We start from the raw sequence: 27,499 nt of genomic DNA, 5'->3' as shown, positions 1-27,499 counted from the left end.
AAGTTAGGATTTAAATCACGCAAATCAACAACGTATTTTTCAAGGATAGTTTATTATAATTTTGTCCGGGCGCGGTGGCTCACGACTGTAATCCCAGCACTTTGGGAGGCCGAGGTGGGAGAATCACTTGAGGTCTGGAGTTCGAGACCAGCCTGGCCAATATAGCGAAACCCCATCTCTACCAAAAATACAAAAATTAGCTGGGCGTGGTGGCACGCGCCTGTAATCCCAACTACTTGAAGGCTGAGGCAGGAGAATCGCTTGAACCTGGGAGGTAGAAGTTGCAGTGAGCCAAGATGGCGCCACTGCGCTCCAGCATAGGAGACAGAGTAAAACTCCATCTCAAACAATAATAATAATAATAATAGGCCGGGCGCGGTGGCTCACGCCTGTAGTCCCGCCCCTTTGGGAGGCCTAGACGGGCGGATCACTTGAGGTCAGGAGTTCGAGACCAGCCTGGCCAACATGGTGAAACCCTGTCTCTTCTAAAAATACAAAAAAAAAATCAGCCAGGCATGGTAGCGCGCGCCTGTAGTCCCAGCTACTCGGGAGGCTGAGGCACAAGAATCGCTTGAACCCAAGAGGTGGAGGCTGCAACGAGCCGAGATCGCGCCACTGCACTCCAGCCTGGGTGACAGAGTGAGACTCTGTCTCAAAAATAATAATTTTAAATATTTTAGAGAGGGTGCCTGTATGTTGGGAGAGAGGAAAGGGCTGTATGGTGGGCATGACAAAGAAAAACAACAAAACAGTAAAGGAAAAAGAGAGAGAGAAAGAGAAAGATTTCATTGACCGATAACAAAAATGAGCCATGGACAGTTTGATTAATTTACCTCTCCAAACCTGACGCCTCTTCTTCCTTTCTTACCCGCCTCCATGATTAATTCCACTTTTTCACTCTTCTCACCTCTGCACATTCACAAGCACCTACCACCCTTTCTTGCTCCAGGAACCTCTTAAAATGATAAAATTATTAATTATTTTTCTCCATTCTCCACCTTCATCTTTTCCAACCATTCTTTTGAATTGGGGCAGTTCATTTTTCTGTTACTGATTTTATTTCTGCTTCAAAGTATTCACAGTGTATTTTGGGCTAGGTGGGGGAACCGGAAAAGTAAAAATAAAAATATTGCATGACTTTTGTTTCTCTCTACAAAGCACCTGCTTAGGACGCTGAATACTGAGCTTTGAGGGTCCCTCTAGCCAGGAAACTGTTACGGAGCCAGATGGTAACTTAGGAAGCACTGTTCTGAGTATTTGCCACTTTCCCTATCGTTTCATTTCTGAATTAACCCGAAAGATAGCAACATAAGGTATTTTGATGATGCTATGTTTAGCATCATTTAGAATAGCACCGGGCAAAATAATAAATACCGTTGTGTAAACCAGGAGCGTACGCCACCCATCCGAGGTCTTTTCCTCCCTTGTCGGAGTCAGCGTCTGCTGACTACGAGTTACATAATGAAACTGAAGGAGCAACAGTACGTGTCAGGATGGCCGAGTGGTCCAAGGCGCCAGACTCAAGTTGCTACTTCCCAGGTTTGGGGCTTCTGGTCTCCGCATGGAGGCGTGGGTTCGAATCCCACTTCTGACACAGCTCTTTTGCCCCTTTAATCCTAGGATTGGGGGACTGGGTGCCGTGGTTTACACCTGTAATCTCAGCACTTTGGGAGGCCAAGACAGGTGGATCACCTGAGGTAAGGAGTTCGAGACCAGCCTGGCCAACATGGCGAAACCCCATTTCTACTAAAAATACAAGAATTACCTGGGAGTAGTTGTGGGTGCTCGTAATCCCAGTTACTTGAGAGGCTGAGGCAGGAGAATCGCTTAAACCCGGGAGGCGGAGGTTGCAGTGAGCCGAGATCATGCCGTTGCACTCCAGCCCAGGCAACCAAGCAAGACTCCCTCTCAAAAAGCCAAGAGGAAAAAAAAAAAAAAAAAGGCAAAAAACCACTAGGATTAGGGGACTAAGCGGGGAGGATTGTTTGAGCCCAGGAGTTCCACCCCGTCTATACAAAAAATGAGCTGTGCGTGGTGGCGCGCGCCTGTAGTCCCAGCTACCTGGGTAGGAGAATGGCTTGATCACCTGAGCCCAGGAGCGCGAAGCTTCAGTGAGCTGTATGATCGCGCAACTGCACTCCAGCCAGGGCGACAGCGCGACATCGTGTCTAAAACAAACAAAAACAGGAGAAAAGGGCTTGAGATGTAGATTTTACCAAAACCATTTTGCAACTACCACCTTTCAGGAGCTTTCCCCAATGCTTCCGACCACATTTTAACTTAACAAGCCCGTGAGTGGGACTTACGTATTCCCTGTATAATTATTTTCAGCATCTTAATGGTTTCTGCGAGGGTATGCGATAGGCTGGAATATTATTGTACAATCGTCTGGTTTCCTTCCTCAAGGTCAAACCACCACCACCACTTCCCCCCACCCCCTCCCGCCTTTCTTCTTTCCATGTTTCCCCGTTCTTCCTCTCCCTCGCTTATCTAGACCCCCTTTGATTCTTTCTTTGGTGATGGGAGAAGGGATGTGAAGTGAAGGGACAGGATGTAGGTTATTACGGGGCGCATGTAAGAGAAATATAAGACCATGATGGATGAACAGAGAGATCTTCGTCTTGATTTAAAACTCTACCGAGTTATATATATATATATATATATATATATATATATATATATATATATATATATTTTACAAATCCCTCGTTTTGTTAAGGTAGGAGACATACATCCAATATTTACTTTCCATTCTGTTCCGTAGTAATGTTTTCAATTACTGCCCCAAATTAGCAGCTTTCAGAAACTTCATTTCCTACAGAAATGAAACAACGAACATACACGCAGAAGACAATCCAAACATACTCGAATGTACTGGCAAACAGCTATTGCAAGATCCTATTTTATGTACCCAACGATCAGGGGTGAATTGTTTTTTGTTGCTGTTGTTTTTGTTTTTGGTCTTCAAATGGAGAACTTCAAATGTTACCGGGAAGTGCAAAGTCCTCCGTTCTTGTTTTTTGGTTAAAAGAATTTAAGCAAGAGACAAACAACAACGAAGATAACACCTTAAGGCAGTTTATTGCAAAAACGAAAGTACATTGAAAGCTGAGTCAGAGCAGGCTTCTTGAAGATGAGACAGCGCCAGCTGGCACTGGGGATACCCCCTTTTCAGGATTCTTTTTTAATTTTATTTTTATTTTATTTATTTATTTATTTATTTATTTGGAGTGCAGTGGTGCAATCTCGGCTCCCTGTAACCTCCGCCTGCCAGGCTCAAGCAATTCTCCTGCCTCAGCCTCCCGAATAGCTGGGACTACTGGAAAGCGCCACCACACACGGCTAATTTTTGTATTTGTAATAGAGACGGGGTTTCACCATGTTGGCCAGGCTAGTCTCCAATTCCTGGCCTTGTGATCCGCCCGCCTCGGCCTCCCAAAGTGCTGGGATTACAGGCGTGAGCCACCGCACCCGGCCGGGAGTCTTATATGTTTATTCAAAAAGTGGCAAGCAGGAGGAGGTGTGACTAGTAAGCATGTTTTGGGTGATCCTCTGTGTGCACATGCGCTGTGGCTGTACATGCTGGTACATTGCATGTCTCATTAACATCTTAAATCTCCACCCAGGGGTATGTTTTTTACTATTATAATGAGCAAAAGGTTACTTTTGGGGCAAGCAAAACTGGAGCAAACTATACTCCGCTTGCCTTCCTGGGGTGGAAAGTCCCTTGTGGTGTTAGTTCCTGCTTGAGCCAGATAAGTTCAACTGCAAGAAGGGTCCAAGGGCTCTCGAAGTCTCAGATGCGGCTGATGTGTTACAACAGTCATGGCCCCTTTCCTGGGTGTGCCAGAGATGGAGGCCAGCCTGGAGCCCACCTCCCTGTTCATATTTAACTGTTGTTTATTATTATTATTTTGAGACAGTGTCGCTCTGTCGTTCAGGCTGTAGGGTAGTGGTGCGATCTCGGCTCACTGCAACCTCCGCCTCCAGGGTTCAAGTGATTCTCTTGTCTCAACCTCTCGAGTAGCTGAGATTACAGGGTGCCACCACCACGCCCAGCTAAAACCCGACGGGGATTCACCACCTTGAGCAGCCTGGTCTCCAGTGATCCCGTCGCGTCTGGATCCAAAGCGCTGGGATTACAGGCGTGAGCCGCCGCGCCCGGCCAAACACAGCATTGTTTTAAAGGCAATGTGCAATAGTAGCAAACATAAGCCTCTTGAATCAGATATATGTGTTTAAATTCAAGCTCCATCACTTCCGAAAGTAAAATGTGTGGTGTTTTATATTATTTAGATCATTTGTGAAACTTTTCTTCATCTGCAAATGTAGGGAAAATTCTTCAAAATTCTTTGGGTATTGGCCGGGGGCGGTGGCTCACGCCTGTAATCCCAGCACTTTGGGGGGCTAAGGCTGGCGAATCACCTGAGGTCAGGAGTTCGAGATCAGCCTAGTTAACATGGTGAAACCCTGTCTCTACAAAATTACAAAAATTAGCCAAGTGTGGTGGCGTGCGCCTGTAATTCCAGCTAGTCTACTCGGGAGGCTGAGGCAGGAGAATCACAGGAACCCGGGAGGCAGAGGCTACAGTGAGCCGAGATCGCGCCATTGCACTCCAGCCTGGGCCACAGGGCAAGACTACGTCTCAAAAAAAAAAAAAAAAAGTTAAAAAATCTTTTGGGGATTAAAAAGAATTTGAGCAGTTACTCAAGAGACCATTCAGCTTCATATTTCTATTTACTGCCTCTGGCATTTTTACCGATTTGCAACAACTCAAATTCTCTGCTCCATCACCATTTCTGGACCAAGGTGTCCTACCTTCCAAACACTTCAGAAAATGTGCTCGGAGTCCCTTTTTCTCTGACAATTAAAATCTTTCAAACTTACACCTCACACCCCATCATGTGCTCGTCATCCAGCATTTGACTTCCCTGTCAGGAATTCTTTCGTCCTCTTTTGAACTCCCAAAATGTACTGGTGTTGTCAGTCACATGAAAAGCCGAAAACCTGACTTTCATACAAATATAACATGAATGTAGTGTTTAAGATTCCATATATCTCACTAATTACTAAGTCAACTGAGAAAACCCCTTCAAAGATGAATTTGAAGAACAAACAACACACAATAGAAAGGCTGAAAATTGTATCTCAACTGAGTAAAATCTTAGGGTTAATGTAAACATGAATCACTTGCGTTATTATCACTTTTCTATAACTTAACTTCTACCATCACAGAGCTTAGCCTAGTGAATAGAAAGTCGAAGATGCATAGCTCTAAAAAAATCAGACACTTGCTAGAGGGTCTGCCAGACAATGCCAACCACATCACTGAAAGGAAGGACCCAGTAATTTCTGTTGTCGATTTTTAAGTCTGACAATTCTTTCTGACACATATGACACGTTATAAAAGTTGCTTTGAAGTAAACATGGGAGATTGTTAAAGGTGATGGAGTCTTGTTGTTTGTTTCTTTGTTTGGAGGTTATTTAGTTCTGACCTTGGTCTTCAGTTTGCCAGTTTATACAACTAGGTGTGTAGATATTTAATTTTAATATTTGACGTCAGGCGGAACATTTAAAAATCTTTTATGCTTTCCTTGGTTTACATTCTTTCTAATGGACTCTTTATATTTCCAACATGAATAAAAATGAATGTATTATTTTACTTTTGTTCTAAATCTTTCTTCTATATCTCCCTACTTGATTATTTTTATTTAAAATGTCAGCTGTATTATGTAGTGTAAAGGGACTCCAAAATCCGCAAAGTCCAAATAAGGTATTTCTTAGGCTCAATACAATGTGCCAGTCAGTTGAGACGGTCAAAATCTAGCAGACCAGAGATATTCTCAAGGTTATTAAAGAGCCCAGAATTTGATTCAAGTAACTAACTCCATATTAATCTTTTCGGGGAAATTTTTGAAGCTTTCACTTGTAAAGATGTCTTTTAGGATAGACAGCAGTAGCAATATATTTTCTACAAACTCTATCAATGCACTTGAAAGAAGTCATTTTAAGAGCTGAAGAGACCCTTTATACCATAAAAAAGGTAGTTTGTGATGGCAGCTGTCTGTGCAAAAGACACATAATTGTCTTGTAAGCTAGGGGTCAATGGAATAAAAACTCTGATGCCCACCGGCAACCAAATCCTATGAAATCAGTTTGTCTGGGGGGAGGGGGGTAGAAGCCTACAAAAATTAGTACAGTTAGCCCTCCATGTCTGTGGGTTTTACATCTGTTGATTAAACCAATTGTGGATCAAAAAAATATTTTTTTAAAAAAAAGGATGATTGCATCTATACTGAACATTACAGATTCTTATATTCTTGTCATTATTCCCTAATCGATACAGTATAACAATTATTCACATAGCATGGACATTGTATTTTAGGTATTATAAGTAATCTAGAGATAATTTAATGTATACAGGAGGATGTGCATAGGTCATAAGTGTAGGGAAAAGAGAGATCAGACTGTTACTGTGTCTAACTAGAAAAGGAAGACATAAGAAACTCCATTTTGACCTGTACCCTGAACAATTGCTTTGCCCTGAGATGCTTTGCCCCAACCTTGAGCTCACAAAAACATGTGTTATATGGAATCAAGGTTTAAGGGATCTAGAGCTGTGCAGGACGTGCCTTGTTAACAAAATGTTTACAAGCAGTATGCTTGGTAAAAGTCATCACCATTCTCTAGTCTCGATAAACCAGGGGCACAATGCACTGCGGAAAGCCACAGGGACCTCTGCCCTGGAAAGCCGGGTATTGTGCAAGGTTTCTCCCCATGTGATAGTTTGAAATATGGCTTCATGTGATGAGAAAGATCTGACCGTCCCCCAGCCCGACACCCGTAAAGGGTCTGTGCTGAGGTGGATTAGTAAAAGAGGAAAGCCTCTTGCAGTTGAGATAGAGGAAGTCCACTGTCTCCTGCCTGCCTCTGGGAACTGAATGTCTCGGTATAAAACCCGACTGTACATTTGTTCAATTCTGAGATGGGAGAAAAATCGCCCTATGGCGGGAGGTGACACATGTTGGCAGCAGTGCTGCCTTGTTATTCTTTACTCCACTGAGATGTTTGGGTGGAGAGAAACATAAATCTGGCCTTCGTGCACATCCAGGCATAGTAAACTCCCCTTGAACTTAATTATGACATAGATTCTTTTGCTCACATGTTTTCTTGCTGATCTTCTCCTTATTATTACCCTGCTCTCCTACCTCATTCCTTTTGCTGAGATAATGAAAATAATAATCAATAAAAACTGAGGGAGCTCAGATACCGGTACCAGTGCAGGTCCTCCGTATGCTGAGTGCCGGTCTCCTGGGCCCGCTGTTGTTTCTCTATACTTTGTCTCTGTGTCTTATTTCTTTTCTCAGTCTCTCGTCCCGCCTGTTGAGATATACCCACAGGTGTGGAGGGGCAGGCCACCCCTTCAATAAGCAAATACTACCTCCTTTTACATAAGGAACTTGAGCTTGCATGGATTTTGGTATCCGTAGGAGATCCTAAACCAATCTCCTACTGATACCAAGGTACGACTCTATTTTTAAAGATCCTGAAGTGTGATTCTAATGTGTAAAGTTTGAGAACCACTGTTCTAGGCTATTTCTGTATCATTGGTTACCCTATTTTTTTTAAAAAAATGTGGAATGCTTCTCAAATTTGCATGTCATCCTGCACAGGGGCCATGCTAACCTTCTCTGTATAGTTCCAATTTGTGTATATGTGCTGCCGAAGTGAACACAATCCTAATTGCTGCTTGTATATATATAGTTTTTCATTTTATATATAAACAATCAAAGCCAATTTTTATAGTGTAAAGAAAATCCCTTACCATATAGTATAAATCATATTTAACTCTACCCTCTAACAACGATTAAAGTAACTGTGTTTCTCCTTCACATCAAGAATGCCAAAATGGGACAGGTGCAGTGGTTCACGCCTGTAATCCCAGCACTTTGGGAGGCCTAGAAGGGCGGATCACCTGAGGTCAGGAGTTTGAGACCAGCCTGGCCAACAAGGTGAAACCCCATCTCTACCAAAAATATAAAAAAAAAAATTAGCCGCGCTTGGTGGCTGGTGCCTGTGATCCCAGCTACTCAGGAGGCTGAGGCAGGAGAATCGCATGAACCCGGGAGGCGAAGGTTGCAGTGAGCTGAGATCACGCCATTGCACTCCAGCCTGGGTGACAGAGCCAGACTCTGTCTCAAAATAAAAATAAAAAGAAAAGAAAAAAAAAAGGAATACCAAAATGTACAGCGAAGATAGTGTTTTAAATCTCGCCCAGGCGTGGTGGCTCATGCCTGCAATCCCAGCATTTTGAGAAGCCGAGGCAGGCAGATCACCTGAGGTCAGGAGTTCGAGACCAGCCTGGCCAATATGGTGAAACCCCATCTCTATCAAAACTGCAAAAATTAGCTAGGCGTGGTCATGGGCGCCTGTAATCCCAGCTACTCAGGAAGCTGAGGCAGGAGAATCGCTTGAACCTTGGAGGAGGAGGTTGAAGTGAGCCGAGATTGTGCCACTGCACTCCAGCCTGGGCAACAAGAGCAAAACTCTGTCTCAAAAACAAACAAACAAACAAAAACAAAAAATACTTATAAAAATATGAATATTTTCATTGGCATCTTTCTTAGCTCAAATTTATTAAATTATGTGTTATTTATATATAAAAAGCAAAACACATGGTGTTGGTGTTAAGGAAAACATTATTCATGGCAATTGTTAAAGACAGTAAGGAAAACTTTATTAGAGAGGGATTTTGCAGTAGGTGAGAGATACCGGGCTCAACTTTGCATACAACAAGGAAAAGCGGGAATTTATAGCCAAGGATCAGAGTGGGGAGATGAGGTCACTGGATGGAAAATTACTGAAAGGAAACATCACAGGTAAGGGGGTTTCTGGCTAACCTGGCCTGATAGGATTCTTGAAGGCAGGCCAGGGTGATTACATCACTGGAGCATGGTGGAGGATGAGGAACCTGATCAGATATGAAGGGTGATCAGATAATAGAGGATGAGGGATTCTGGCTAAACTGACTTAACACGATTATTGTTAAAAGTGCGCAATGCAGAGCTACAAACATTTAAGTCCAAAAGTCAGGGCTTTTGTTGAGAAGAGCCTTCAGAAGAACCTGACTAGAGTTTGGTCATGAAGAGAATCTTTGTCACTGTTCAAAAAATGTCTGATAAGTAATTAAATTATTAGAGATTAGTTGATATATTATCTAAATGTGTTAGTAATTTAAATGGTTTGGCACCTTTTCTGACTTGAATTTTATAATATTTAGATAATGTAAAAATAGAAACTTATAGCAGTATTAAGCATTGGGGTTTCAAAATGAAGCCTCCAAATTCTTCCCTTGAGGACTCCAAGCTCCATCTTTAAGAATCCAGGGTCTGATGTTTCTTTCTTTTTTTTTTTTTTTTTTTTTTGAGACAGAGTCTTGCTCTGTCGCTCAGGCTGGAGTGAAGCGGCGTGACTTGGCTCACTGCAAACTCCGCCTCCTGGTTTCAAGCAATTCTCCTGCCTCAGCCTCCCTAGTAGCTGAGATTACAGCCATGCGCAATCTCAGCCATGCCTGGCTAACTTTTTTGTATTTTTAGTAGAGACGGAGATTCACCGTATTGGTCAGGCTGGTCTCGAACTCCTGACCTCGCGTTCCATCCGCCTCGTTCTCCCAAAGTGCTGGGATTACAGACGTGAGCCACCGCGCCCGGCCTCAGGGTCTGATTTTTCAAGTATGAGAACAAGATAGTAAAGAAGCCTGAGGGGAGCCCAGCAAAGAGAACCAAACACCACTGAAATTTGGGGAGCAGAACCAGCTATATATTTTGCAGGGCCCAGTGAAAAATTAAAATGAGGGAGCCCTTGTTCAAAAAGCAGGAAGACAATGCTGTTATAATTATGAATATATACTGATATGGGTGTGAGCTGCAGGCTCACTCCCACCAAGACACCCTCCTAACTCACCTGGGCTCTGCCAGTCTGCCAGCCAGTGTCGGGAATGACAGCCATTATGCCACACCCCAGAAATCCCGGGATTAGGCTGCAGGAACTTAATCCCTCTTCTATAGACCCCCTAGGGGGCTTTACTGCTGGAGGCAGGTGGGGAAGAGGGGTCGGGAAAGAGAGTGGGGAAGGATGTCAGTTAGCAGGGCAAATTCGTTGCTGAAAACCCATCCAGGGGAGGCAGAGCTCTTGGGAGTCAACTCTTGGGCAGAACTCTTGGGAGCCAACAGAACCCCATGCCTAAACATGCTACATTGTCATGTTGGCTATAGCTTACAAAACATAAGTTTAAGGATAAAACTATTGAGAACTTCAAGAGAGTCATTACAAAACATTAAACCCCAAGAGTAGGACTGGGTGTGTGTGTGTAGGGGTGCTCGGGGGATGGTGGTAAATTGTGCGACTGCATAGATCTCAGGCCCATGAAGCTCACCCCATTGGGGAGCTTAAATTATACACAGAATCTTTAAAACAGCTTTGCGCAATTCCTTGGCTGGAAGAACCAAGACTGACAAAAACGGGTCCACAGACGCACCTAGAAAGCGATCTGAGCCTCAGTTTTCCGACCCAGTGTCCAAAGGCCAAGTGGACAACACACACACGCTCTCCTTGTAGTTAGGAATACCCATTATGATCTTTGTGAAAGAAGTTTCATTGTGGTGGGGACACAGAAAACTGAATCTTCTTTGAGTAGGCATGTCGTCTCCACGTCTCCCTCAATTCCGCGAGCAACGATTTTCAGAAGTACATGCATTTCCTTCTCTTCCGTTCGCTGCATCTTCAGTTTCTCCTTAGTCCCTCCAACCTGGCCGAGGACAGGGCCACAGGACCACACAGTGCCCTTGTCTTACCAGGGACACGGAGGAGTCAAGGTGTTCCAAATGCAGACAGTGAGTGCACTATGGAAGGCGCGGAAAGCAAGCAAGCAAGCAAACAAAGAAGCAAACAAACAAACGAAAAAGCCCTGAATTCTAAATCCAACCCTAGAAGTCGGTGTATGAGAGCCTAACGGTTTGAAAATCAAGTTCCTGAGAAAGGATTTCAATCGGTTTTCTTAAGTTGCAAAGGAGCAAACAAGTTGTAGGTGACTATGTTGAGAAGGAAACGTGAGACAACTCGAGGATGAAAGACAGAGACTAGAGAAGATAAATGGATAAGGAAGAAAAAAATATTGACGCAGCTGGACAGCGGTGTTAGGAGATGTTTAGTTACTTGGAGATAAGGCACAATAGCTTAAGGGAACAGCAGAGTGGCGCAGCGGAAGCGTGCTGGGCCCATAACCCAGAGGTCGATGGATCGAAACCATCCTCTGCTAGGTGCGTGTTTTTTTCCTCCAAAACACTGGATCTTGCACTTGTTAGAGGTGCTTTAACACTTCTCATGAATGACTGAAGACCTACAGTGACCGAGGGAGTAAACTTTGTTTTAACTGCCTGGTGCTTTCTGAAACCTAGTGGTTCACTTTCAAAGACCGGAAGCATAAACGGAGAAATGAGTGAATCTGCAAATGGGAGGTCTGAAAAATAAGGCGGTAGAGGAGCAGAGACCGGTGTGAAGAAGGGAAAGACTGAGGAAGAGGTGAAGAAAAAGAGAGCGAAAGATGAAGACTAGGTTGGGCGACCGGGAAAAAGATATTATAAAATTTTGACGTGTGTTTTGAAGAAGGTAATTCCCCAGACAGAAGCGGGTGTCACTTGTGTGTTGCTCTGGCATTACGATTCCAGGAAACTTCATCTCTTAAAGAGCTAGGAAAACACCGGAGGAAACAACGGGAATTGAACTGCTTCCCTTGTGACATAACAATCTTTCTTTACCCAAATGTTTGATACTTCTGAAGTTTCTTCCCACTTATCGAAGTCATTGTTGAAATGCGTACCTTCTGCCTCCAACCTTCTGGTAAGCTGATGAAGAAGCCTGGGCGTCCGCTCTAAAGCCGCCTTTACCAGCCAGCTACGATCTCTAAGGGCTGCTGTTCGCAATAATGACCTGGGGGATTATTCATTACCGAAGGGGTCCCACTCTATTCTGAGCTCGATTTTCTTCGTCATTTCCCCTGTAATAAATACTACACAATAATTTTATATTTAAAGAATAAACAGTTTGAGGTTTAAATGAATGTTCAATATAATAAAGCTCGGCTGCTGTGCTGAGGCACAGGTATATGACCAGAACGCTTGGAAGAACCTAATAATTACTGAAATCATGAGCCTTATTAGCACTTCTTAGTGAGTTAGAACCCAGCGTACGGAGCCTGGATAGCTCAGTCGGTAGAGCATCAGACTTTTAATCTGAGGGTCCAGGGTTCAAGTCCCTGTTCAGGCGAAGTTCAGAAGTTTTACTTCAGTTACGTCTAAATCCCATCCCATTTGGGAACATTTTGTGAGGAGAAGGAAATATCACAAAGGCCGAAACAGACAAATGCATCGATTTCTTCACTAAATTATGCTTTCCCAATATTATTTGAAACGTATCCCCAAGATTTCAAGAGAAGAGGAAAAGGACATGATATAAAAATAATAAACTGGTGATGGAATGACTGGGAAATGGACCATTTTAAAACTCCCTTGAAATGGCTCATTAATCCAGGCATGGGGGAGCACTTTGGGCAGTCTTGATTAAAATCCAAAATCTTTAAGAGCAGTGACCTTTGCATAACCTGTCTCTGTGGTTCCTTGGAGTTTAGACCAGCTCTTCTTTCACAGAAAATTTGACCACTTTGCAACAGTTCCCAGTTGAAAAACTCATTTCCAAACACTTTTTGAAATAGTATTTTCTGTGTTTACATTATTTCTGTCATTATCCTGGGATTTGGATTATGGTTAATGACCCTGATCATGGGCTTCTAGTGCATGGCTTCTGTGGGCAGCACGCTAAACAACGCCACTATGAAACAAAGGTACCAAGAGTTCAACGTTGTTGATAGTTTTTTTTGTCATGTCCCTTTTGTCTTGAGCCTGACAATATTCAGTCCAAACACTGCATTTGGATCCATTTTGTAAGGTCTCGCCCTTTCTTTTTCAGTTATGTGATTCATTTGAAGTAATCAGGTCCATTTTGACTCTTTCCCCTGACCCTGTTTATTATTTTATTTTATTTTAGTTTTTTGAGACGGAGTTTCACTCTTGTAGCCCAGGCTAGAGTGCAATGGCGTGATCTTGGCTCCCTGCAACATCCACCTCCCAGGTTCAAGTGGTTCTCCTGTCTCAGCCTCCCAAGTAGCTGGGATTACAGGAGCGCCACTATGCCAGGCTAATTTTTGTATTTTTAATAGAGACGGGGTTTCACCATGGTGACCATGCTAATTTTGAACTCCTGACCTCAGGAGATCCGCTCGCCTAGGCCTCCCAAATTGCTGGGATTACAGGCATGAGCCACTGTGTTCGGCCTATTTTATTTTTTGTACATACTTAAAACATAACATCATTTTAAAAGTTAGAACTGTGCAAAAGAGACATACTCGAAGAAATATCACTTCCCTTCATTGCTTCTTTTTCTTTCCTTCTCCAGCTTTTTCAACTAATTCTCATCTACCCCCTATAGGTAATCCATCTTACCAGTTTCTTTTTTAATCCTTCCTGCACCTCCTTTTGAATAAGCAGGCAGACACATACTTATTTATTTATTTATTTGTTTATTTGTTTATTTTTAGACCAGGCTGGGGTGCAATGGCGCGATCTCAGCTCCTGCAACTTCTGCCGCCCGGGTTCAAACGATTCTCCTGTCTCAGCCTCCCGAGTAGCTGGGACTACAGGCGCGCGCCACCAGCCCTGGCTAATTTTTCTATTTTTAGTAGAGACAGGGTTTCACCATGTTGGTGAGGCTGGTCTCAAACTCCTGACCTCGCAATCCACCCACCTCGGCCTCCCAAAGTGCTGGGATTACAGGTGTGAGCCACCACGCCCGGTGATACATACTTTTTAAAATGTCCTCTTCTTTCTCAGACGAAAGATATTATACTATATTGTATATATATTGATTTACAGTATATAGATATTGCTTTGCTTTATATATTGTATATATAGATATCTATACAGTATCTATAGATATATACATATTGTATATATGGTATCTATAGATATATACATATTGTATATATAGTATCTATAGATATATACATATTGTATATATAGTATCTATAGATATGTACATATCTATATATAGTGTCTATAGATATGTACATATCTATATATACTATATATAGATATATGTATCTATATATACTATATATAGTATATATATATAGTATATATAGATACATATATCTATATATAGTATATATAGATATATACTATATATTATATATAGATGTATACATATCTATATATAGTATATAGATATATATATCTATATATAGTATATATAGATATGTACATATTGTATATATAGTATATGTATTGATTTACTGTATATAGATACTGATTTGCTTTACTTTTTTTGTTTAGCAATATATCTTTGAAATCTCTCCATGTCAGTTCACAGAGATCTTTTGTACAGCTGCATAAGTACTCCATTGTGTGGAAGTAACAATCTAACCATTCTTTTATGCTTAAGCATTCAGGTTGTTTAAAAAATTTTGCAATTGCAAGCAATGCTGCAATGAATAAATATGCTGATGTATATTTTCATTTTGTTGGATGTAGATTTTCAGGGTAAATTGTTAGACTTGGGATTTTTGGGTGAAATGATTAATGTATATATAATTTTGTTAGACATAGTCAAATTCCCCTTCATAAAGATTATATTGATAACAATGTGCTTCCTTACCAGAAATCAATGACACTACCTGTTCCTGTATGCACTGACATACTTTTTAAATTTTTACCAAGCTGATAGCAGAGAAACAGTATCTTCATATAGTTTCAATTTGCAATTTTTTATTACAGAATTTAAACATATTTTCATATGTGCAAATATATATATTAATTATCTGTTAATGTTTTTTTGCCCATTTGACTATAAAGTTTTGGCCTTTTTCTTCAATTGTTAAAAAATGTTTCTGTATTAAGGATATTAACTCTTTATCTGTGATACACATTGCAAATAGTCTCCCGGCACCCATTCCCACCATTTGTTAACTCTGTTTAGAGTCTGTTTATCATATTTTTTTGTACCATATTTGTAGGTACTTTAAGATACTAAATTTTCTTTTATTATATCTACAGTTTAAGTTATAATTAGGAAACTTTCTATATCCAGGCTACAAGGGAATTCACACGTGACTCTTTTTAATACTTGTAGGTTTCAGTGTTTGCACTTAGATCACTGATTCATTTGGAATTTATTCTTGCATAAAGAGTGAGGGCTGAATTTCATTTTAGCTCTAATTGGCTAACAAATTGTTCCTGAACTACTTGTCAAAAAGTCCATCTTTGCACCTATGGCTTGAAATATATGCTTTATCAAATATTAAATACCCATATGTGATTTTGTTTACTTCTGGACTTTGTATTGCATTACTAGACTGTTTTTCTATTCATTTGTGAATGCTATAGTGCTTTAATTATAGATGCATGAAGAGTATATTTTAATATCTGATAGGGCTACCCCTCTCCACAGTATCAAAGCTCCATTCTCATAGCTTCAAGGAGTGTTGACTGCTAAAGTGTCATTTCGCCTCAAGGAACAGCGCCCCTGCCAAAGATTGCACTCTCTCAGGACTAGACGCTCTCTCTGGGGCAAACAGTATCCAATGACCACATTTTTGCTTCAATTTGGGACAGTTCTGAAGGGCATCCTACCAGAGCTCCTGTGGCTTGGCTGAAGCCTCTGCTGTAACTGCTTTGCAGTTTTACTTTTTCATCTCTCCAATTCTGCTTTTCTCTCATTCTTCTACATTTTCTTCTGTGTACTCTAATAAATTTTGTGCACATAATCTCTGTCTCAGATAATCTGTTTCTTGGGAACCCAAACTAAGTCACTCTCTGAGACAGAGTCTTGGCTTTAATATTATTTCCTTTTTATTGGTAGAAGTATTGTTTCCTTTTTATTTTTATTTATTTATTTTTTTGAGACTGAGTCTCGCTCTGTCGCCCAGGCTGGAGTGCGGTGGCGCTATCTTGGCTCACTGCAAGCTCCGCCTCCCCGGTTCACGCCATTCTCCTTCCTCAGCCTCCCGAGTAGGTGGGATTACAGGCACCCGCCACCACGCCCGCCTAGTTTTTTGTATTTTTTTAGTAGAGACGGGGTTTCACCGTTTTAGCCAGGATGGTCTCGATCTCCTGACCTTGTGATCCGCCCGCCTCGGCCTCCCAAAGTGCTGGGATTACAGGCGTGAGCCACCGCGCCCGGCCGTTTCCTTTTTATTAAGTCTACAAGTTTTCCTTTGATTATTGCTTTAGTGTTATCGTATGGAGTCCGCTAAGTAAGATTTTCATTGCCTTTGTTGTATAGAAATTTTATGCTTTTTGTTTATATTTTCCCCTTGGCCCTAGTTTTTTGTTGTTGTTTTTTTGTTTGGAGATGGAGTTTTGCTCTATTGCCCAGGCTGGAGTGCAATGGCGTGATCTCGGTTCACTGCAACCTCCACCTCCCGGGTTCAAGCGATTCTCCTGCCTCAGCTTCCCGAGTATCTGGGATTACAGGCACCAGCCACCATGCCCGGCCAATTTTTGTATTTTTTAGTAGAGACAGGGTTTCTCCATTTTGGTCAGGCTTGTCTCGAATTCCTGACCTCAGGTAATCCACCTGCCTCGGCCTCCCAAAGTGCTGGGATTACAGGCATGAGCCACCGTGTCCGGCCGGCTCTAGTTTATAAAGAAAGTTTTATAATTTTCAAGGGTCAGAAAATGTTGATTTCTACTATTTCTACATTTTAGAAAATATTGAGGATTTTTTGTGGGACTAGAGCAGCTAATACATGAATAATTGTCATGCATATATTATGCATACCCCATGGGAAATTTTCTCATTTCAGAGAGCAGACTTCAAAAATCTTTGCATCAGGCCTTTCACACATCAACCAATGAGCATCTGAGTTGTTTCCAGGTATATTTAATATTGTCAACAGTTCTATGAGCAATTATGCACATGTGGCATGGTACAGAGTTATAAGTACTTTGAGTGTGTGTGTGTGTGTGTGTTCCTAGAAGACAAATTGTTAATTTGTTACATTTTGTAAATGTTTAACTTTTTGAGATAATGACAAACCATTTTCCAGGGTTGTAAAAACGGATGCCTCTCTTGGCAACGTATTAGGGATACTACTACATATCCAAATAGTCAACTGCTGTTATTTTTGCACATTTCATTTTAATTTGATCAAGTGGAGGTTAATAGTATCTTATTGTAGTGATGGTTTGTATTTCTTTATCACAATGAGGTTGAACATATCTACATATGTTTGGATTTGTACATTTGAATTTTCTTCTAAATGTCAGTTTATTTATCTATTTGATTATTTCGTGTATATATTTGATTTATTTACATGTGGAAGTCTTGCTACTTTTTTTATCTTCCTCCTTATCTAATCATTCCTTGCAATTCAATTATTTGAATGCAGTTCAATCTTTCTCAGTGTAACTTGTGTTTTCAATTTAATCTGTAATTACTTTCATAAATATCAAGGTTTTCTTAAACCTGGAGCATTTTTGTGTCTTGTTTAACCAGTGTTTCCAATCTTTACTTCTTCCAATACATATTCTCATATATGTGGTAACCACTGCCTCTTGCTTCTCAAATTCTTTCTTCACCCTTCTCCTGCACCTTTTTCCCACATCAAAGGGGGCTGAACTCAGACTGTATTTCCCAAGCCTACTTCACATTTATCTGCAGCTCAGTTTAGTCAACAAAATGCAGTGGTGGGTGATAGGAGAGTAAAAGAAATAAAGAAGTCAGATAATTTCCACCACTGTCTGCCTGCTTTGGGCACCCTCTATGGGAACAGCTGCATGTTCTCCTTCACTTTAGCTCTCACTGGAGAGGACTAGTACGATTAAACCTTAAGCCAGATAATTTCAATTCCTAGGCTCTAATAATGCTGTCTCTTCCAGAAAGTGTGATGGTACTTGCTTCTCTTTTCTGGGGGAGTTTAAGGATCTCTTCATGTGCAGAAAGCATTAGTTTTTAAATGTGAGTTACATATTGGTAAAATGCTGAGATTGATGTTGAGTAGCAAAAGAGGTAGACTTCACTTAGCTGTTTTTGCTCAGACTTATTCATCACCCATGCTCTTTCGTGCTCTACACTGCAATGACGTTGTTGTAAACTGCGTTTCCCAGACTCCCTTGTCAACTGACTTCTGGCTGGACTTAACCAATGTTAGGCACTGAATGGAGATGAAAGGGAAAAAGGAAAAGTGGAAACAGGGTATTGCTCATCCCTCCTGGGTTTCTGCTACATCTTAATGTGTCAAGTGCCTGACGGGTAAGGCTGCTGTGGCTTCAGGTTCTTCCAGGTGGCGGAGGCTTTTGGCCTTTAGTGATTTCCCGTTCTTGCTAATCTCTGTACCATTTGTCATATCAGTTTCTCTATCACTAGTGTAGCGAATTTATTGTATTAAATGTCCCAATCTTACTACCTAACTAGTGTATACAAGGTCCTGATTGATTTGTATAAATACTACTAAGAAATTGTAAATTTTGTTTTTGACATTTATGTCCTTGATCTTCATGGTGTTAATCTTTTTTTCTTTCTTAGACGGAGTTTCTCTCCTGTTGCCCAGGCTGGAGTGAAACGACATTATCTTGGCTCACTGCAACCTCCACATCCTGGGTTCAAGCGATTCTCCTGCCTCAGCCTCCTGAGTAGCTGGGGTTACAGGCACCAGCCACCACGCCCAGCTAATTTTTTGTATTTTTAGTACAGATGGGATTTCACTATGTTGGTCAAGTTGGTCTCGAACTCCTGACCTCAGGCGATCCACCCTCCTCGGCCTTCCAGAGTGCTGGGATTACAGGCGTGAACCACTGCGCCCGGCTCACGATGTTAATCTTTACTCAATTTCATGTTTCCCCTCTATAGGAATATTATATTCCTGGCTTCATTTATTAAATACCCCCAACTCTCTTCTGATCTGGCATAACCCTCTGTCGATATACCAGAGTTTATATATGTATGGGCTTTTTAAATGAACTCTTTTCATATTTTGTCAACTCAAGATTTTATATCAATACCTGTTTTAATATACGAATTTCTGGAATGTCTAATAAGTCCTGCAAGTTTGTTGGCAATTCTCTCCTTATTGTTAGTAAGTGTTCTTGCTATTATAGTTCCTATGCACTTCCATATAATTTTACAACCAGTTTATCAAGTCCTTGGAAAAACACTTTTGGAATTTATGTTGAAATTACACTGAATCAATAGATTAGTTTGGGAAGAAATGATATAGTTGAGATATTAAGTCTTCTTTTCTGTAAACATGATATATTTTTCCACTTATTTAGGTTTTCAGTTTCTATTTTGAAAACAAGCTATTTTGTCATTCTACCTCTTCTGATATTTTTAGAAAGTTTATAGTTTTTAATCTATTAGTTATCTTCATCATTACATTATTATTTAAGGGTTTGGTTATTGTGTTTCTTTGGACAATCTCTTTGTTTCCTTACTTTGAACAATAACAATGCAAGATTGCATATTCTTCCTCCCCACCTCGCTTCACTCTCACCTACAGCTAATTTTAGTCAGTAATTTTGCAGCTCTTAATGTTTACTTTGGTGTAGTTAATTAAGCTCATGCATATAACGCTTCTTCATTCTTAGTTGTAGTGGATTAAATAATGTTGCCCCCAAGTTTGTGTCCATCCAGAACCTCAAAATGTGACTTTATTTGAAAATAGGGTCTTTGCTGATGTAATTAGTTAAGATGAGGTCATACTGGATTAGGGTGAGGCTTAAATCCAATGACTCGTGTCTTTATAAGAAGAAAAGGCATACAGAGACCCAGAGAAAAGAAGGCCACATAACAACATAGACAGAGATTGGAATTACGCAGCTACAACCCAAGGTACACTAGAGGTTTCCAGGAGCCACCAGAAGCTAGGAAGAGGAAAGGAAATATTCTACCCTAGAGCCTTCAGAGAGGGTGACTGCAGACACTTTGATTTCAGACTCCTAGACAACAGAACTGAGAGCAAATTTTTATTGTTTTAAGCCACACAGTCTGCGACATGTTATGGCACTGCTAGAAAACTTGCTGATTTTCTCTCAGTACGCACTCAGATTTCTGATGCACATCAGGTTGCCTTTAATTCCCTGTTACATCAAATTGGTACAATGAATATCTTATTTCTGTGAAGCCACTTATTGAGCTCAGCTGGAATTTCACTGAGGCACATTCCTGGGAATGGGATTTCTACTACTAAACGGCTATGCAAAAATAAACACGCATTTAATGTCACCGCTGCAAAATCTAAAACCTAGACTTTAAGATCTTTCCTTTATGAAAGAAAATGTAGAAATTTATATACGTACGATTTTTATCATGGTAAACAGAAGCAGAGGAAGGGCATCTAACTCACATTGGTCCGAGAAAAAATCCTGGGGGACGGTGACCTTGAGGTAAACCTGTAACGAATAAACTTGAGTTGAAGAAGAAAGGAGGGTATTTCGAGCAGAGGAAGCTTTTTAAGTTTACTGTACTCCTTACTATTAATGAACATTTCTTTGCTATTCATGACCTAGAACTATTTTCAGCAGTCATAATCTTTTGCAGAACTGCCGTTTTCAGATTTTCGAAGCAACATGGGAAATCTGTTTCATAGAATCTTATAACAACTTTTTAATATGAAGATTAGCATATTTTTAGGAATTCTCTGCCAAGAACAAATTCAGTAGCCAATGTATGAATGCCATTTCAATTGAGTTTCTTTTCACAATTTTTTTTTTAAGTCCTCCTCGTTAGTATAGTGGTGAGTATCCCCGCCTGTCACGCGGGAGACCGGGGTTCGATTCCCCGACGGGGAGACGAAGTAGTTGCTTTTGATTACAACCTAAACAATACCAATCTTATTGAGGGACTCAGGCCTTAATAAGGCCAGTCTTAGAAAGCAGCTCTTCCTGGTTTTGTTTTTATTATTTATTTATTATTATTATTATTATTTTTGAGACGGAGTTTCACTCTTGTTGCCCAGGCTGGAGCGCAATGGCGCGATCTCGGCTCACTGCAACCTCCCCCTCCCGCCTCCCGGGTTCAAGCGATTCTCCTGCCTCAGGCTCCGGAGTAGCTGGGATTACAGCTATGCGCCACCACACCCGGCTAATTTTGTATTTTTAGTATTGATGGGGTTTCTCCCTGTTGGTCAGGCTGGTCTCGAACTCCCAACCTCAGAGGATCCGCACACCTCTGCCTCCCAAAGTGCTGGGATTACAGGCGTGAGCTACCGCGCCTGGCCCTGGTTTTGTCATTTTAAGTCGGATTCCCGCGTATTGGTTTATCAATGGGTTCACGCAGCAAGCGATCATCTGATGGAAGTCCACTGCCACTTTCTCTCTGGGAAGAGAGATCACCGAACGCGCCAGGATTCAAAGTGTTTTCAGCTGGCTCTAGAAACACGCCAGAATCTCTTACTGGGAATTTTCATTCCTCGATTGTTTGGTTGGGAGCAAGAAATGCGTTTTTCTTTGCCTTAGTGTGTTCCAAGCGTGCTAGTTGTTGAGAATCGTTTGAAGCCTGGCTCCCACGGGAGTGACTTTGAGGCAGAAAGGGCTGAACTTTTGGGGCGGGTAGTGAAGTTTACATTTAGGCTGCATCACTTGCAAATTGGGCGATGTCTTGGGTTATTTTGTCCTCTCCTTTCATCTGTGAATTTAAGATAATTTGTATTTTAGGATTCTTGGGGAAATTAATAGGTAAATGATATATAGAAAACTGATTAATAATCTATACAGGACAGGCCGGGCGTGGTGGCTCACGCCTGTAATCCCAGCACTTTGGAAGGCCGAGGTGGGCAGATCACGAGGTCAGGAGTTCGAAACCAGCTTGACCAACTGGTGAAATACCGTCTCTACTAAAAACACAAAAATTAGCCGGGCGTGGTGGCGCGCGCTGGTAATCCCAGCTACTCAGGAGGCTGAGGCAGGAGAATGGTTTGAATCATCCCAGCTACTCGAGAGGCTGAGGGAGGAGAATGGCTTGAATCTGGGAGGCAGAGGTTGCAGTGAGCCAAGATGGCCTCACTGCACTCCAGCTTGGGCGACAGAGCGAAACTCTGTCTCAAAAATAATAATAATAATAAAATAATAATAATCTATACAGGACAGTAAAATGTAATATCTGGGGTACAGGAGAGTAAAATGTAATATCTGGGGTTATCTTTTCTACTGGAAATTAATTATATTTCTATTAGACAAAATTTATTTGAGTTGGTATGGTCTAACGTCATTTGCATTACTATCAGTTATCTACAAGTCAACTTTTCTCCTGTGGCGTCCTCGAACAGTTTAACAAATAAAAATTTGGTCAAAAGTACACACTCAGAATCAAGTAATTTCCGGAGGTCCATTAGACAATGCCCAACACTTCACTGAAAAGACACCCAATCATTTCCATTGCCCGTATCCAAGATTCTGACAATTTTTTGTAACACATGAAACTTTAAGTTGTTATGCACTGTTTCAAATCGAGTTAATGAGGTGTTAGCAGAGACAGAGACACCTTTAACCAGGTCACTTAGTTCTGTCCCTCTGTTTACCCAGTTGTAAATCTGGTCAGTGTATGTTTTTAACTTTAATACCACAGTTGGATGGGATATTTTAAGGTCTTACTCTTTCCTTATACTGTTTCTTAAGGATTCTTCATATGAACAAAGATGAGTGAAAATAAATGCATTCTCTGGCAGTTCTACAAGATCTTTCTTCCATCACTCCCTACTTGCTCTCCCTCATTTAGAAGATCTGTTGTTTGTGGTATGAAGAGACTTCAGCAGGCATCAGTAGATGCCATTAATATTTCAGGATGCATGTTGCTTCTGTTGCCCAGGTCTAACAAAAAGTCCACTGAGTCAACTGAGACAGTCAAAATCTGCCAGTACAGAGATATAGCCAATCTAAGGCTCAGCAATCCAAGTGACTGAAGGAACTTACACTGCAGCCTCGACCGCTTGGGCTCAAGCAATCCTCCCACCTGAGCCTCCCTAGTGGCTGGGACCACAGTCATACGTCACCATACCTAGCTAATTTATTATTGTTATTTTTTGTAGAGACAGGGTCTCACTATTTTACCCAGGCTAGTCTCAAACTCCCGTGCTCAAACAGTCCTCCTGCCACGGCCTTCCAAAATGCTGCGATTGCAGGCATGAGCCACTGCACTTGGCCCTCATTACTTTTTATAGCTTCATATTACACCATTATGTGTGAAAAAATAGTTCATTCAATAAATATCCTATGTTTGGTAGTTTAGGTAGTTTCCAGTATTTTGCAGTTTCAAATAGTCTTGCAGTTAATGTGTGTAGATAGTTTCATATTGTTGGAAATGTATTTTAACTATAAATATTTCAAAGTGCAAGTGCTAGGTTGAAGGATGAGTAAGAAAGCAAGACGTTGATTGGCCTGTGGCTTGAGGTGTCTGTATTTTATAATGCTAAAGCACTATCCAACTATTCTTAAGAGTGTCTTAGAAAGTGGTAATAATTTTGTCAAAGTTCAACATCTAATAATAAAGGAGATAATTATACAATTTTACTTTTGCACATGAGGGGCAATGGCCCATCCCTTTATTGTGAGGTCCTTTGTGAATGTTTGTATGCCTTTTTTTTTTTGAGACAGAGTTTCACTCTTGTCACCCAGGCTGGAGTGCAATGGTGCAATCTCGGCTCACTGCAAACCCCTCCTCCTGGGTTCAAGTGATTCTCCTGCCTCAGCCTCCTGAGTAGCTGGGATCATGGGTGTCCACCACCATGCGCAGCAAATTTTTTTATTTTTAGTAGAGACGGGGTTTCACCATGTTGGCCAGGCTGGTCTACAACTCCTGACCTCAGGTGACCCACCTGCCTCCGCCTCGCAAAGTGCTGGGATTACAGGTGTGACCCACCGCACTTGGCCAAATGTTTGTATGTCTTGAATGAGTGTGTGTGTCAAATAAGTCTTCGCAGAGAAGAATGTCATCAATGTAATATCACACCTGTATTTCTGGAGAAAATTGGATGCAGTTAAGATCTTGCCAGCAAAGATTATGTGCTATGGCAAGCCACATGAGATAACCCATGGTAGGGAGGTAAAGGTGTCCTGTGTTCCCTAACACAGTTCCCTCAGATGCAGGCAAACTGAGAAGTTTTGAGGCATTGAAATAGCCACTAAACAAAACATAGTAGGCAAGTCTATGACTACAGAGTATATACCAGTTAGCAATTAGATGGAGTCAGTAATTACAATAATATTTGGTATAAGGACCTTAATGGGTGGGACCATGGAATTAAGGTTGCAATAATCTTCCATTAGGAGGCATTCATGCTTTCCAAGTTTAATAACAAGCTAACCTGGGCTGTTCAATAAGAAACTGTAGGGATAATCACCCCTTCTCTAAACAGAGCTTATACAATGGGCTCAATACTTGAAAGTCCTGTTTTAATTTATATTATACCGTATTAACTATTTTAATTGACAGGGGTAAAGGGGAGGTCCACGGGGTCCCATTTTGTCAAGTTAATTGTGACAAAGTCTTAATTATCTTATCTTAATTATTACTCATTGGCAAGGAGTGTGCATGCCTACCATGGACTATTTCAAGGCAATGTGTGCTATAAGCATAGAGAATGTAAGCAAAGCAATAGTTCTGATGGTTAAAGTGAGGCATACCTGTTTGTCTGCTATTTTACGTTTAGTAACTCCCCTAAGAGTATAAGGCAACTTGTTTAAATTTAATGGGATTCTCAGATATGGGGTACCTTGTTTTCAGTTAGTGGCATAACTGTAATTTGAGCAATATACTACAGCTGTAGTAAGTAATTTAAGAGGAGCACTGGGTAAGAATGAATACAGGATGAGGGAAATGCAGTGTTTCCTAAAGAAGGCAAGGTGAAACAAAGACTGCAAGAAGTCTCTTTTACCCAAACATTTGTGCCTCCCCCAATAATGCCACGTGGCATAATATAAATAAAATTTTTGACAACACAGAATTTAAACCTAAGTTTTCAAATTCTACTAACAGATTAATCACCTGAACAGTCAAATATCCCATTACATGTAGCATTTTTAAAATCTCTTTTCTACCATCTGTTAATACTGATAAAGCAATTTCCACAATACTCACTTTGACAAGGCAAATGCTTACCTGAGTAGAAAAAGCCAGAGAATGTAAAATTTGGGAAGGAAGAAAAACCTGAATCTAGTGTTCCCAGGCTACAGAAAACTCATGAAATCTTAAAATTAACTTGGGTTCCATCTCCCTTTGTATAGCTTTCACCCTTACATGCTCAGAGCTATGCCTATACTCACCCTCACATCCATCTCATTCTTTGGCCAGAGGTTGCTAGTACATAATATTCAGAGAAGAAAGAAATGCAGGAGACTCGTGGGATGAAAGGGAGGGGAATGGAGGAAATGGATGAAAACAGAAGGAAAATAAATCAAGAATGAAGAATAAAATTGTACTTCTGTGTTGAGCTGAACCAATTTATGTGAATCCATAGGACTGTTTTCCTGGCAACTTATGCAAAGTCAGATTGCACAGCAGATGCATGCTGGACCTACAACACAGACCTCGATGGGTGAAACCATACTAACATTTTCAATACGGCACTTGTGGACTCCAAAATTATTCTGTTTTCCCCAACTCTGAGTCCTCCAGGAGAGAAGAACAATGCAGTTTAGGTAAATCACAGCCACTGCTTTCTGTTTCCTGCCCTGTCCCATACTTGACAAAATCTAGCATGGTTTTTATTTATTTATTTATTTATTTATTTATTTAGAAACTGACATTATTGCGGGAAACATTGTGAAGTCTCTTGTTGTCTTGGTTCTTACCTCATTGCTTCCTTTCTTCTTCTGCAAAGGTGCTCAACCATGTCTCATGCATGACTGAAGGCTGAATATGACTGTGGCAGCAAATATTACTTTTTCAACGTCTAGGTCATTCTTGTCTTTGAATGAGATGGAACTTAAGATGTGATGAAATGTATTAGAAGAGGACATGTATTAATATGGAATCTCTGATGTTCAAGGTGGTGCATTACCAAGTGATTCATTCAACTTTGCCCTTATGGATGGGAAAGGAAACACTTAAGTAGCAAATGAGAGGTAACAGAGAATGAAAGGTAGAAGAAAAGAGAAGACAAGAGGGAAAAGAAGAAGGGCCTAGGGAAAGGTGAAGGAGAGGAGAAAGGAAAAGTTAGCACTAGGATGGGTGTGCTAAAAAGGGAGAAGCACAAGAGACATGGGAGGTGGTCTTCTACACCTGCAAAACCCTTGGAAGTGGGCAGTCATTCCACTTCCCACCCCCACCCAACCCTAAATAACCCAGGAAATCCCAACTGTGAAAGTGCAGAAAAAATGTCGAAGGGGACAACAGATTTAAATCCTCTGTCTTGTATTGTAAGTTATAACTTTCATTCTTCTTTCCCTATCTTTTATTTTTATTTATTTATTTATTTGAGACTGAGTCTCACTCTGTCACCTAGGTTGGAGTCCAGTGGCGTGATCTTGGCTGACTGCAACCTCCACCTCCCAGGTTCAAGCAATTCTCCTGCCTCAGCCTCCTGAGTAGCTAGGACTACAGGCGCGTGCCACGACGCCCAGCTAATTTTTGCATTTTTAGTAGAGATGGGGCTTCACCGTGTTGGCCAGGCTGGTCTTGAACTCCTGACCCCAAGTGATCCGCCCACCTCGGGCTCCCAAAGTGCTGGGATTACAGGGGTGAACCACCGCACCCGGCCTCTTTCTGTATCTTTTAATTCCTCTGAAGAGGAAACCTTGTTCACTCCAGTCATTACTAAATTGGACACATCTCCTCAAGTTCAGGAAGAAACATGAGTCCCCAGGTGATTGAGACACGTTTTGGGAGACCCTGAAAGTCTTTGAAAGCATGAATTCCTCTCACTCTTCTTTTTCTTTTTTCTTTCTTTCTTTTTTTTTTTTTTTTTTGAGACGGAGTCTCGCTCTGTCACCCAGGCTGGAGTGCAGTGGCGCGATCTCGGCTCACTGCAAGCTCCGCCTCCCGGGTTCACGCCATTCTCCTGGCTCAGCTTCCCAAGTAGCTGGGACTGCAAGCGCGCGCCACCACGCTCGGCTAATTTTTTTTTTTTTTTTTTTTGTATTTTTATTAGAGACGGGGTTTCACCGTGTTAGCCAGGATGGTCTCGATCTCCTGACCTCGTGATCCGCCCACCTCGGCCTCCCAAAGTGCTGGGATTACAGGCGTGAGCCACCGCGCCCGGCCGCTCTCACTCTTCTTATAGATCTCATCCTTTGACCAGCTGAATTAGGACCTAAGAGAGAGCTGGAGGTTCAGTCTGGGGAACAGCAGACTTTTGACCTTTCAATACCTGTTTCTGCTAAAATAATACTTTATTTTTTTTTATTTTTATTTATTTATTTTTTTTTTTTTTGAGGCAGAGTCTCGCTCTCTTGCC

The 27,499-nt window shown here is 41.3% G+C and overlaps 5 non-coding genes across 5 annotated transcripts; 4 read left to right on the top strand and 1 right to left on the bottom strand.

The window, feature by feature from the left end:
• The first annotated feature begins 1,487 nt into the window (after positions 1–1,487).
• On the top strand, positions 1,488–1,594 carry TRNAL-CAA (transfer RNA leucine (anticodon CAA)). Its single transcript has 2 exons — positions 1,488–1,525; positions 1,549–1,594. It is a non-coding gene; the product is annotated as a tRNA-Leu (tRNA).
• A 6,035-nt stretch (positions 1,595–7,629) lies between these two features.
• On the bottom strand, positions 7,630–7,735 carry LOC112440161 (U6 spliceosomal RNA). Its single transcript, XR_003028349.1, has one exon. It is a non-coding gene; the product is annotated as a U6 spliceosomal RNA (small nuclear RNA).
• A 3,510-nt stretch (positions 7,736–11,245) lies between these two features.
• Positions 11,246–11,317, top strand: TRNAM-CAU (transfer RNA methionine (anticodon CAU)). The gene has a single exon. It is a non-coding gene; the product is annotated as a tRNA-Met (tRNA).
• Positions 11,318–12,251: 934 nt separating this feature from the next.
• Positions 12,252–12,324, top strand: TRNAK-UUU (transfer RNA lysine (anticodon UUU)). Its single transcript has one exon. It is a non-coding gene; the product is annotated as a tRNA-Lys (tRNA).
• Positions 12,325–20,828: 8,504 nt separating this feature from the next.
• On the top strand, positions 20,829–20,900 carry TRNAD-GUC (transfer RNA aspartic acid (anticodon GUC)). The gene has a single exon. It is a non-coding gene; the product is annotated as a tRNA-Asp (tRNA).
• The last annotated feature ends 6,599 nt before the right edge of the window (positions 20,901–27,499 follow it).

Source organism: Pan paniscus, chromosome 5, assembly GCF_029289425.2.
Source record: "Pan paniscus chromosome 5, NHGRI_mPanPan1-v2.0_pri, whole genome shotgun sequence".
Taxonomy (NCBI): domain Eukaryota; kingdom Metazoa; phylum Chordata; class Mammalia; order Primates; family Hominidae; genus Pan; species Pan paniscus.
Note: the sequence above shows the minus strand (reverse complement) of the source record. Positions and strands in the feature narration are given on the sequence as shown.